Below are 14,314 nucleotides of genomic sequence, written 5' to 3'. Positions count from 1 at the left end.
GTTTCAGTTGACATCTCTCATGTTGGAGCCATGATTCATGTCAGTCCACTTGGTGCAACAGCTCTCCAAGGTGTGATCACTCCTTTTTAGATGCAGACTAACGAGCAGATCTGATTGATGCAGGTGTTAAGCCTTGTTTACACATAGACGGTAAGAGCTCCCGGAAGCGTCCTGGAAGAGTTTTTGGCCGTCTTAAGGATCACACGCCGTTGTTAACGCCGGCACTAGGGGGTGTAGCTTCTTTCTGGCTTTACCAGGAATCATTGAAAAAATTATTCAACATGTCGAATAATTCCGGGAGCGCTCCCGGAGAATTCGCATGACGACGGAGACAACGCGAACAACGGCATTTGATACTTTTTAATCGCGGTTTCATCCTGCCCCTTCCTGTAGTGCCGCAGTTTACACCGCCATAATTGGCGGCCGGCGTTGTATCCCTAATCAACGGCATGTAAAACCCACATCGGCGTCCTCAAGGGCGTTTTAACCGGCGACAGAGGCAGACAAAACGGCGGCGCTAGCGGACAGTACACCGTTCTAAACGCCACCTCCCGGTTAACGGCGTTCCAAATGGCCGATAGGCGGCGGTCAATATAAAGACGATAGCGCGCTGCACGCAGGCCTCTCACTCACGGCCAGCTCCAGATATTTTTGCAGAGAAGCTCCAGTATGCCTCCTAAAAGAAAATTGGCAGCGGCAAGGACTTACCAAGAGGTCTGGTTCAGAAGCAGAGGGTAGCCCTGTGGTGGAGATGGAGCAACACGTTGAGGAGGGGAAAAAGGAAGGAGAAGAAAAGGCTGAGTATGATCTCCCTCCCCCTGCAGTGACAGAGGCTTCAGCCTATTATACTCTGGGGGCGGTGCCTATATGCAAAAGTTCCTGGAGTAACGCAGGATTTGCCTGGATAAATCCAGCAGTACACAGGGCATTATCTGTGGCAGCAGAACACCGCCGTTCTCACGCGCGTCTTAACCTGCGATTGTAAAGGATAGAACTGGGTATTAACCCCCGTTGCCTGACGTGTGCTGGATGCTACGGCGTCAAAACGCCACTTTATTTGGCAGATTTAGCGGCGTTCTATCCGTCTATTTGCGGCTAGTACGGCTGTCAAAACGCCGGCAAAATGCTCCGCCCCTTTCCACCGCGAAAACAGCCGGAAATACTGCGAACTTCGGTCTACGTACTACCCGCCAACAAAACCGTCTATGTGTAAACGGGGCTTTAGTTTTGGGGATGAAAATTTACAGGGTGATTCCATAATTTATTCCTCAGAATTGAGTGAGTCCATATTTTTCCCTCTGCTTGGTCTAAAAAGTAACCGTTACTGACTGCCACAATTATTTTTCCTGATTTCTTATAGTGTTTCTTAAAGCCAGATAGTTGCCATTTGAAATGACTTTAGTTTTGTGTCATGTCTGTGATCTGCTTTTTTTCTACAAAATTAATCAACTGAATGAACATCCTCCGAGGCCGGTGATTCCATAATTTTTGCCAGGGGTTGCATTACTTAACTTAGTCATAAAACCTACTGTGTTTCCTCCATCTCTTAAATTGTTGCTGTGTGTGTTTGTAGTGTTTTAATCATCCATTTTAAATCTGTGACTGAATCTGTGACTAATCTGGGCTTCACAGAAAGCAGAGCTTCTCACAGGTTTGATGCTGTTTTGAAGTGGTACTTCTTTTGCCTCGGAGGAAGTAAAGCCTTAAGACTTTCGTCAGGGAACAGAAACACCCCAAAGGTTAATACCGTTATAAACCTACATATATGCAGCACTTCAGCTTTGACTGATGGTGTGGACATGGTACGTCGTATATGTTTCAGTGCTGCTACACCACTGGCTAGAATGCATATTGCCCATGGGAAATCTACCCCGGGCTTGCATAACACCAGGCCAATCAAAATAAATTGGACGGGCTCCCATCCCATCAAGTGCAGCTGCTCCACCTTCATGTTAATCTCTGACCTCCTTGCAGAGGGGGAAAATGGACTTTGTGCCTTGTGGAAATATAGCATTTCTGTTAGTTTATTCAGTCAGCCCAGCTTTGCAGATACCACTGGACACTGAGAGGAGGCTTTGTGCTTAGCACTGTTGCCTCACAGCAAGAAGGTCCTGGGATCACTTCCCCACTGGTCCTGTGTGTGTGCAGGCTGCATGTCTCTCTTTGTAGTGTGTTAAGCCTGGTTCACACGACAGGATTTTAAAATTATCTTTAGGTTTCCAAAACCTGAGAGACCACACATGTGAAGATAAAAAATCATGGATCTAACAGGTTTGGCTGTACAGTGTGTGGTGTTCAGCCACACGGTAAGAACAGCAACACCACACACAGGAAATATCGCAAAATCTCTCGAGATTTAAACGTGACTTCAGAGTAAAACCAAACGGAGGTACTTTGTGGACTATTTAAAACAGAGGGGAACAAAGGATACAAAAAGAAAAGAAAAGGTGTTCTTTAAAGGGTGGAGACAGCGCGACCACCGGACTTTCTGGTAAGTTAGAACAGCTGTTTTGATTTTATTTCTGCTCCGTGCGTCGTCACGTCGCTTTCTGATTGGCAGCACGTCACATTCAGAAGCTGCGTGCTCGTTTGTGGTTGAGGACACAACACACACACTGTGATATCAAAAAAATCCAACATGTTGAATATCCCCGATTTGCGATCGGAGCGCTCCTGACACCCTTCTGAGCAGATCAGAGCGCTCTTAACACACCACACACGACAGGAATATCTGATAAGATTATCTTTATCGTCATCACGATTGTTGGGGCATCCTTAAGATTGTCAGAAGGGGAAGATGGGTCCGATACTCGGCCCTAATTATCCTGCCGCGTGAACCCGGCCTTAGTGTGAATTCCCTCCTAGTGCACTGGCTTCCTAACATTTCCCAAAACACGTTTGGTGAACTGGACGCTTTAAATTGATCTTAGGTATGAATGTGTTTGTTGGTCTATACAGTTGTGCTCAAATGTTTACTTCCACTGGCAGAATTGTTTTTTTTTTTTTTGCCATTTTTCTGTTTTGGTGAAAAAAATCCATTTCCACTTGATTCCACTATGAAGCTAAGAGTGGTGATGCAAAATGCAAAATTTATACTGTGCACAATTTCTCCAGCCACATAAGCCTATATCCTCTTCTGGGTTGTCTGGGTGTCTTGGTGGTTTTCCTCACTCTTCTCGTTCTTGCACACTCAGTCAGTTTTGAGAACTGTTTACTCCATGCAGATTTACCAAAGAGGGCAACACACAGTATTAAGAACAGGGGTATGTAAACTTTTGAACAGGGTCATTTGGGTAGTTTCTGTTGTCATTATGATTTAAAAGGAGTAAACACAGTTTAAATGGCTTCAACCAACCACTAACCATGAGTGGAAAAAAAAATGTTTTTATGTTATCATTCATATTCTCTGAAAAAAGGGCAAAAAAAAAAAAAAAAAAATTCTACCGGGGTATGTAAACTTTTGAGTACAACTGTATGTGGCCTTGGGACAGACTGGCATCCAATCCAGGGTGTACCCTGACTCTCACCCAGAGATCGATGGAGTAGGGAGCAGCATGCCTATCTCGGCTTTCAGTGCTTACCAGTCGAGTGAGTATAAGAGAAATTGTGGAGAGCTGGGCATGTCCCAACTTGTCCTCTAACACTCCGAAACGGAGGTGTTCCTTTGTCTCACTTCATCAGCGAATCGGTCGTGACGCGCGAAGCCTCTGCGCGGCTTTCCATGACAAAATCTCTTGTTAAAAGTGAAATCTGCCGGGAAAATGGCTGATGTCCAGCTCTTGTGATAACCAGAGAAATTGCACACGACGGTCCCAGCTCCACACAGCCATCCGTTTAGAAATGATGTGGTGGTTTCTGCCTCTCGATGACGGCTCGGAGCGCGGCGCACCATGCGCCATTGTGGGCCGTCCTTAAAGCTATAGTAACACTCCTTATTCTCTGTGAAGCCCGTAAAATTTTCACCGAAAGCCAGATACATTTTTCGAATGGTTTCCAGCTGCCTGTCTCTGTTTCTGAAAAAATGCTGATGGAATAAAGCCCAAATCATTCCGCCATTTCCTCGCAATGAAACAACGATGAGAGGGGTGGAGCAGTGCTCACTCAAAGCCTGCCCACAGGTGAATGACGCAACCGACAGGCATGGAAAAACTCATGCATGCGCACGAAGGTTCAAGCTTGGCTGACGTAAAAACATATGAATCAAATCCATATAGTTTTTGAAAAAAATAAAAAGGTACGATACTTTTCTAACAGACCTCATCTAACTTTACATGAATGAAGTTTACTGAATATTAAGATAATCAAATATAAAACTAATTAAAAGCTATCTAAATTAGAAAAGAACTCATAACTGGTTTGACATTTTCAATGGGAAACAATAGGAATGTGGTGTTTACCTGATGCATCATATTGTATGGTAATTACTTTGTAAGCACAATGTTGTGTGGGCCGCTGAAGAGGAGGTACTGCTGGCCCACCACCAGAGGGCGCCCTGCTTGAAGTGCGGGCTTCAGGCACGAGAGGGTGCAGTCGTCCCTCAGGATCAGCCGGGAGTGACAGCTGTCAGTCATCAGCAACAATCACCTCATCCCATAAAAGCCGGGCAGCAACTCCACCTCCCTGCCGAGAAATCGTTCTACCCGTCAGGTAAACGTCTCAGCCTTTTTGTACCTTACGCAAACAGTTGTAACGTCTTTACTTCTGTGCTTGACTGAAATCAATTCTGAGTTTGCAGACGTACCTCTTGTACACTTCGAGTACGTAGCTGTGTTTGGGGAGTTGGCGTATCTCCGCTCCTCATTCCAGTCTCTGTTTAGTGTGACATCAGGATCTGCACGAGCTCCGAGAGAATTGAGATTAGGAGGTGGAGGTTTTTCCACCAAGAGGAACTGTGCTGATTGTTTGCTGGGTGTGCACACACCCACCCATCACTGTCTGTTTATTCCTGCCAGCAGTACCAGATCTGACAGTTGGAGGCAGTGGCCACCTGGGGACTCGGGACTTGGCGGCTCACGTTGTGCTCCAGATCCGCTGGCAGTGGAAATTGCGTGGGACCGGCTTTCTCTGGACAGGCGTCTTCTATCCTCGAGCCTGCCCACACGTCACCTTTGTATTATTGACTATTGTTCCAAAATTGCATGTGTCCATTTTCCGTTGTGCACATTCACAACATTAAATTGTTGTATTTTGGCTTATCCATTGTCCGTTCATTTACGCCCCCCTGTTGTGGGTCCATGTCACTACACTTTCCCAACAGGATTTCTCGGCCAATCGTCATGGATCCCGAGGGGCGTCAACCATCGAGTGAACTGCTAATGGAAACGCAGGGTGCACAGGCGCCGGCAGGAGGCGTGCTAGGTGAGCTGCAGCAAATCTTAACCGCCTTCACTGCCGGTTGGACTTGGTACCGAGCAGAATGTTATACTCAATTGGAGGGTGGAGGCTCTCACCACCCAGGTGGAAGGCGCATACACTGGGTGCTGCTGCAGCACCTCCTCCTGCTGACCGAGCACTTACCACAGACATTTCAGTGGTGATTCAACGAACCCCCCCCCCCCCCCCATCCCCTGAAGCTTACATCAGCCCTCCAGAGCCGTACGGAGGTTGTGTCGAGACGTGCGCAGACTTCCTGATGCAGTGTTCACTCATCTTTGCACAACGTCCCGTTATGTACGCGTCAGATGCCAGCCGGGTGGCTTATGTTATAAACTTGCTTTGAGGAGAGGCACGCGCCTGGGCTACGGCGCTCTGGGAGCAGAATTCACGGCTCCTAACAACATATACTGGGTTTGTGCGGGAGTTTAAACAAGTGTTTGATCACCCCAATAGAGGCGAGACCGCTTCGACTGTGCTGCTGTCAATGAGACAGGGGCGTTGGGAGCGCAGCCGAGTATGCAGTCGACTTCCGCATCGCGGCTGCGAGGGCCGGCTGGAATACTGTTGCGCTCCGCGCCGCCTTTGTAAACGGACTGTCTGTGGTCCTTAAGGAGCATCTGGTGGCTAAGGACGAGCTGTGGGATTTAGACGGGCTTATCGACCTGGTAGTACGGTTAGACAACCGATTAGCAGAACGTCGACGGGCAACAGCTCCCCCTGCTGACGTTGTTAGGGAAACGAACAGGGCCAAAACAAGATCAGATGACAGATTGAGGAAGCTGGCCCGCGGGGAGTGTTTTCTCTGCAGCTCAACAGAGCACACACAGAAAAACTGCCCCAAACGGTCACAACAACACTCGCCCTTAGAGACTGGGCTCAGGGTGGGTCACAACACCGCACAAGGGAAGTGCACGTTAAATCAGCACGAATCCACAGTCACGATCCTGTGTGGGGATTTAACCCTTCACGCCCCAGCACTTGGGAATGGGGTCAGAAGGGATATGTTGGATGAGCAGATGGGCAAAGGAAGTAGGGCTCCCTCTAGTGGCCCTTCCTTCATCATTGAAGGTATGGGCGCTAGATGGCACCCTTCTCCCTTTAATCACACACAAGACACAGCCAGTAACTCTGGTTGTGTCTGGGAATCATCGGGAGGAGATTGAGTTTTATGTAACTCCTTCTACCTCCCGCGTTATTTTGGGCTTCCCATGGATGGTAAAACACAATCCCCGGATTGATTAGCCCGTCTGGGGTTGTGGCTCAGTGGAGCGAAACCTGCCACGGGAGTGTTTAGGATCCTCGGTTCCCACCAGTTTGACCGCTAAGGAGGAGGTTAAAGTCCCCCCCAATCTTAAATTGTTGTATTTTGGCTTATCCATTGTCCGTTCATTTACGCCCCCCTGTTGTGGGTCCGTGTCACTACACTTTCCCAACACATAACTCCTCTTAGGTCAATTTATGGATTTTAATGAAACATCAGCCAGTGGCAGCACACTATGTGGTGAAGTGTGTGAAGGAAGATAATCCTGTTCCAATCGTCAAGGGTAGATACATTTTTAAATACATTTTAACTGAAAGATGTAACAACATTTTCGTGTTTTGTACAATGTTATATTAAGTAGGATGCTCTTGATTGTTTCTTTAAGAATGTTTGTAATGTTACACATTTTGGTAATTTTTTCCATTTTCTATACCTGCTTACTCCAGTTAGGGTCACAGGTTGGCTGGAACCCTCTCCCAGCAGTCATAGGGCAGGAGGGGCTACACCCTGGACAGGACACCAGTCTACCGTTGTTTGTCTGCCAACATATAGACAAACACCTTCACACCAGCACACACACACCAATGGTCAATTTAAAGTTGTGGGTTTGTGGGTTTGTGGGTTCCCCCAGAGGGAACCCACATGAGCACCATGCCTGCCCAAACCCATTTGTCTCTGAAGTAAAATAATCAATCTCTTGCTTTCCATTTTTCACCATCATTAAAAGTAAATCAACATCCAATTCATCCTTGGTGCCATGGCACAGTGTCTTAGTGATTAGCACTGGTGTCCAGTGGTGGGCACAGTTCCGCTAATCCACTAATTATCGAAGCTAAGTTTCATTATCGGATCAGCTTTTCAGATACTTTGAAAACCATCATTGGACCAATTATGTTATTTGTCGATGCGGGTTGAGGAGCGGAACCTGCGTCTGACGGAACCCAGCGCTAAAATAACCAGAAAGCGGTTCCAATAACAAAAACAATTTATTGAGTCCCCCTCTGGTGCTAAACAAAGTGTAGAAACTTAAAACAGCGTCATTCTGGTGGACGTGAAGGCTGGCACGCTCTCCAGCGCCAAAGGATCGAAGCCCGGCGCTTCTGGACTCACTGTACCCGCCAAACACCCCCCAGGTGGACACGACAACCGACTCTCTGTGAAGGATAGAGAGGTGAGGTAATTCAGCAGTTACAACCATATCCTTCAAAGACACACCATCAGCAACACATTCAGGTCTGTATTTTAAGCTTTATGCAAATGAGCAGCCTCTACAACAGGTGGAGGATCACTTGTCCGCACGCCTCAGCAGTGAGAAGTGAGCTGCACAATTCTCTCATCACAATTCAAATTCTACTGCGTAACAAAATACCAAGTTACTATCAACAATTAGTCAAACAATTAATCACCTCTGATGTGTGCTGACAGCATGTGTCCCTCACCCCTCCTGCTTCACAGGCACGATGTGTCAAACCCAGGCGCGGTCCTCAGCGTCTCACAAACGAACATCACAAGTCGAGTTCCCGGCAATTCTGCTTGAATCACACATGGCTTAAATGCAGAACGCCATCTAATTATCTGCTTCAGCTGAAAGTCTTTAAGGTTGCATGTGACATGTGTGCACATGATGTTTGATGAGGGTGAAGGACTCTTCAGCCAGCTACCTTCTCCATAGACAAATCAGTTTTCATACCACCTGGAGAGCAAAGAAAGAAAAAGAACACCAAATGTCCAGCCACACCCACCCAACACACAACAAATTATCTTCCAATAAATTTTGGTCTGATCTTAATGCCATAGGTATTAAGGCACTGCGCTGCGGTGGTTTTGAATCATATTTGTCTAATAGATTACAATTTGTTCAGTAAATGGGGAATCTTCTTCACAGACTAACAGTTAATTATGGAGTTCCACAAGGTTCTGTGCTAGGACCAATTTATTCACTTTATACATGCTTCCCTTAGGCAGTATATTAGACGGTATTGCTTAAATTTTCATTGTTATGCAGATGATACCCAGCTTATCTATCCATGAAGCCAGAGGACACACACCAATTAGCTAAACTGCAGGATTGTCTTACAGACATAAAGACATGGATGACCTCTAATTTCTGCTTTAAACTCAGATAAAACTGAAGTATTGTACTTGGCCCCACAAATCTTAGAAAACATGGTTGTCTAACCAGATCCTTACTCTGGATGGCATTACCCTGACCTCTAGTAATACTGTGAGAAATCTTGGAGTCATTTTTGATCAGGATATGTCATTCAAAGCGCATATTAAACAAATGTAGGACTGCTTTTTTGCATTTACGCAATATCTTTAAAATCAGAAAGGTCTTGTCTCAGAGTGATGCTGAAAAACTAATTCATGCATTTATTTCCTCTAGGCTGGATTATTGTAATTCATTATTATCAGGTTGTCCTAAAAGTTCCCTCAAAAGCCTTCAGTTAATTCAAAATGCTGCAGCTAGAGTACTGACGGGGACTAGAAGGAGAGAGCATATCTCACCCATATTGGCCTCTCTTCATTGGCTTCCTGTTAATTCTAGAATAGAATTTAAAATTCTTCTTCTTACTTATAAGGTTTTGAATAATCAGGTCCCATCTTATCTTAGGGACCTCGTAGTACCATATCACCCCAATAGAGCGCTTCGCTCTCAGACTGCAGGCTTACTTGTAGTTCCTAGGGTTTGTAAGAGTAGAATGGGAGGCAGAGCCTTCAGCTTTCAGGCTCCTCTCCTGTGGAACCAGCTCCCAATTCAGATCAGGGAGACAGACACCCTCTCTACTTTTAAGATTAGGCTTAAAACATTCCTTTTTGCTAAAGCTTATAGTTAGGGCTGGATCAGGTGACCCTGAACCATCCCTTAGTTATGCTGCTATAGACGTAGACTGCTGGGGGGTTCCCATGATGCACTGTTTCTTTCTCTTTTTGCTCTGTATGCACCACTCTGCATTTAATCATTAGTGATCGATCTCTGCTCCCCTCCACAGCATGTCTTTTTCCTGGTTCTCTCCCTCAGCCCCAACCAGTCCCAGCAGAAGACTGCCCCTCCCTGAGCCTGGTTCTGCTGGAGGTTTCTTCCTGTTAAAAGGGAGTTTTTCCTTCCCACTGTAGCCAAGTGCTTGCTCACAGGGGGTCATTTTTACCGTTGGGGTTTTACATAATTATTGTATGGCCTTGCCTTACAATATAAAGCGCCTTGGGGCAACTGTTTGTTGTGATTTGGCGCTATATAAAAAAATTGATTGATTGAATTGATTGATTGATCCTTTTGAGATTGCTAACATGTTTTTGCAGGTGAAGTGAATAAAGCATTAACAGTTAAAAACCTTTGTTAAGCCTGTTATCAAATATTTTAGTGCTTACCTGTTAAATGTTTTGTAGTAGATAAAACTCTCTACCCTCTTCAATCAGAGGAGAACTAGTCACAAGATAATTACTCTTGCTACCATGCTAACTCACCGGCAATATCATCCAAGTCATATAGAGTCATACAGTTTTAACTTATGGTTAAAATGTTATCCAAACTAATTTCGGACATGTTATTTAATGTCACTTCTGAAGTTTTATAAAGTGAAAATATCAGCTATATGTTTTAGGTTTAAAGTATTGCACTAATTTTGAAGGTTTTAGTGTGAACATGCTGTGTCCAGGTGCATTATGGGTAATCTCAGTACAGTCATGACTGGAGAAATGCATTTGAGACACTCTGATCAGGCTCCACATGGACAACAGCATTAAACTCTTTGTATATTGTGCCTAAAGCTCTTGGGAATATTTTCTCTGGGTTTCTAGATGTTGTTATTGTAACACAAACACAACAAAACAAAACAAAACAAAAAACAAAACAAAACTGGTACACAAAGGATTATGGGTTAGGGTCTGAGTGTCTGGGCACCAGTAGATGGCAGTGATCTATGTATTTTGACCCCGGTTATATCAGACGGTTGTCTAAGTAATAACAACTTGACTTTTGGCTTTTGCAAATAGCTTTTTTTGAATAAAATGGCACATTTTACAAAAGCACATTTATATGTAAATACCAATACGTCACATCACATTAACGTGTTGGTTTTACATAGAATGAATGAGTCAACCAATCAGTGTTAATGGAGGCTCATTTACTCATAATGCCTTTGGCATCTGTCTGTGTTTGTTACAAAACTTCAGAATTAGTGCATTATTTAAAATGAAAAGATATGTGTTATATTTTAACTTTGTACAAATAACAGAAGTGACATTAATGGAGTTATTCTATCCGTATTAATTTGATGATTTTTAAATCAAAACCATAAGTCAAAGCTGCTTTATTTTCCAAGACTTCTGCCTCACGCTGGCACCTAGAGGTGGGCGATACCGGGAATTTTGGTATTGATCTGATACTAAGTAAATACAGGCCCAGTATCACTGATATCAATACTGATACTTTTTCATATTTAAGCTTCATAGATCAAAGGATCCAAAAGACGTAGGATAGAATTTTGCCAAACATTGTATGTGACAACAAAAATACTTTATTATCACAATCAATATTTTTGTTTAAAGAAATATCACTCAACACAACTTAAAACAAAATCTCCTGAGGTAGAGGGCTGACAAACCACAATACAAGGGTGCGCTGCTCCGTGTTGTGTGACACAGCGCAGCGTAGCTGTTACAGAGAGTAGACTTTGATGAATCTGTGTGTGCAGCAGTCACTGCATGTGGGAGAGGAAAAAAAGCTTGAGCATCGATCTTTTTACACGAGGATCATTCAACAGCAATACCAGTGTTGGTATCGATATTATCAATATTAGGATCGATCTGCCCACCTGTACCGGCAGCACTGCTGTATTTGGTTAAGGAATAATGGCTCGTTGTGTGTGTATGTGTGTGTGTGTGTGTGTGCGTGTGTACGTGCAAGTGTGCGTGCGTGTAGAGCTGAGCTTAGCTCTTCTCAACTGCATCACTGCTGCAAAATATGTAGTAAACAGGAGCTCCCAGCAGTGGGCAGGGTGCACAAAGACAGAAATGCTGACTCATTGTTTGGGTACCACAAGTAATCGTGGTGTTAAAACTCAAAATCAGCTTGTTAGTAGTTTACTGAGAGGGAGGTCGGAGGGGCTGTAGGCGCAGAATGGCAACCACGCTTCCGTCAGTTTGCCCAGGGGCAGCTGTGGCTGCACTAGCAGCTCACCACCATCAATGTTTGTGAATGTGTAAGTGAATGAATAATGCAAATATAAAAGCGCTCTATAAATCCAAGTCATTATTATTTAGGGTCTACTCCTTTTTCTGCCCCTGACCAAGGCAACATTTCTTACATCTGGAGTTGGTCCCCGGGCTCTGGATTGAAGCTGCTCACTGCTCCAAGCAGTTGGATTGTGTCTAACTGTAATTAGGATGGGTTCAGTGCAGAGGATACCTTTTGTTGTACAACGTATGAACAATGACAATTATAGGCCCTTCTTAATTTATTTACATTTTAATAGCACAAGTGCTGTTGCAGTGTCTGATGGCTGTTTTCACAGCCAGCTGTGGTGAACATCTCCCTCAACCTCTCACTGAAAACAATGGAAAGTCCAGGTTGCCATCTTCTACACACCACTAAGATGAATGCAGCACACAACAAGCAAAAAAATGCCACTTCTAGACACAACCCAGAATGAGGTAACATTGAAATTCAAGCTACACACCAAAAATCAGAATTCAAATGTACTTATTGCAGCTGAGATGAGAAAGACACACCAGTGAAGTATTGCAAGAACAATAACGGGAACAGAATAAAAATTATGGTGCTCCTTTACCAGAAAGGAGAAGCTGACAGGCAGAATAAAACATAAACAGAACAAAAATGAAAAGGAAAAGGAGCCCTCTTCCTTAATAACCATTTTTGTGATTTTTCACACTCGTGAGTTTCTTTTTGTACCCGGCTTTCTTTCATTCTGCTGTCTTTTGTCCCATCTTTCTGTCATTCACTCTCCTCTTCTCCACTCATCCCCTCCTCTCTCGTGCGCGCCTTTCTTCCTCTCCAGGCAGACATTTCTTTGATCTGAGGATCCCACGCCTTTCACTCTCCTCTTCAATCCTCAAGGGGTCTTATTAACAGACACGCACGTCTCATGTTTTACTGCCTATGATAAAACCTCGCCTCTGATCTCTCATTACGGATGGCTCTTTGGAAATTAGTCCCGCACCCCTCGGCTTAATATTACCCGTAATGGGGCGAAAAGCTAAATGCACAGTCTCTGATGGGCTGGGTACACAGCACATCCCTGTGCATTAATAAGACATTGGATTATCCTGGGTTTAGCCTGATTTTAGTCCATATATTCAATATAAATGTGTTTTTACATGTAAAGTGAACTTATATTTCAAATAGCTACATATTCACTGGGGGTGTTCACATCTCTTTTATAAAACAACACAGGACATATCTTTTGGGTCACTTCTCCCAGTGACATTGGAAAAAACAAAACAAAACAAGAATCGAAAGAATAAAGTTCATTTCTCATTCTCAACCAATTTAGGATGTTTTTACTCCCTTTTGTTTTCCCATCAACGATGTTTTTCCTCAGTCCTAAAGCACCAATTACAATTACATGCGCATGGCCAATTATGAAAATTAGGTGATGTCACTTATCGACTTCCAGCAACTTTTAGTACAACCAATGGCAAGTTTTCTTACTGAGGAGTTGACAACAGTGAATAAGCCCAGAAGAAGAAGCCCACTGTTGTTCCCACTGTATAGATAGCATAACTTTGCCATTCTAAACTAGTACGACAGTATTTACAAGTTTTTAACCAAATCTAAATTTCAAATGGAAACATTAATCCTTTATACTGCCTACAACATTTTGTAGGCTGGTATTCTTTATCAACTGACAAAGTTTGATCCAGATCTGATCCAGATTACAGATTTTGTGTCCATTTAAATTTAACATTGAAAACCCCATTTTTAATGTGTATTTTACATTATATCTTAAACATGCCCCAATGATGCTCATATTTGAAAGTGAGGTGCAGACTGGCATTCACTGTCGCCTGACAAAATTTGATCTAGATCTGGTCTGGACTGTGGATTTGTGGACATTTAAATTTAATATTGAAAAGCCCATTTGGTGTGTATTTTGCATTATATCTCAATCAAAAGTGCTTCATATCACTCTCACTTTTCTGTTCTGGATTTACCTACACCACCAAAATTGGATGGAGGTTACAACTGTATGTCTGTTTGTCGATCTTCCAGTTATCAGTCAGAAACCATGTGTCAAAAAGCAATGACAAATTGTGCATAGCAAACATAACCAGTGTTCTGTGAAAATGATCTAAAAAAGGATTCAGAAACTGAAAAAGTTGGAAACAAACCTGACAACACCACAAAAAAAGTTGATTAAAGTGCATGACTTAAATGCATACTCCTGACATTTGATCACATCTAATTTAGCTTATGAAAAGCCACTTCTAAACAGGACTTTGACCTTGCAATTTTTTTCCCAAGGTAAATTTTGTGGAATTGGAAACTAGTCTGGCGGAGGTTTGCGCTCTATGAGCGTGGTGCTCTAGTTTTATAAATGTTCAAAAACCTAAAAAACAACAAACAAACAAAAAACCCCAACTTTTTCACATTGTCATTATGGGATATTGTGTTTGGAATTTTGAGGAAGAAAACAAATTTCATCCATTTGGAATAAG

Source organism: Thalassophryne amazonica, chromosome 2, assembly GCF_902500255.1.
Source record: "Thalassophryne amazonica chromosome 2, fThaAma1.1, whole genome shotgun sequence".
In the NCBI taxonomy this organism is placed as follows: Eukaryota; Metazoa; Chordata; class Actinopteri; order Batrachoidiformes; family Batrachoididae; genus Thalassophryne; species Thalassophryne amazonica.
This window is presented reverse-complemented; position numbering follows the sequence as displayed.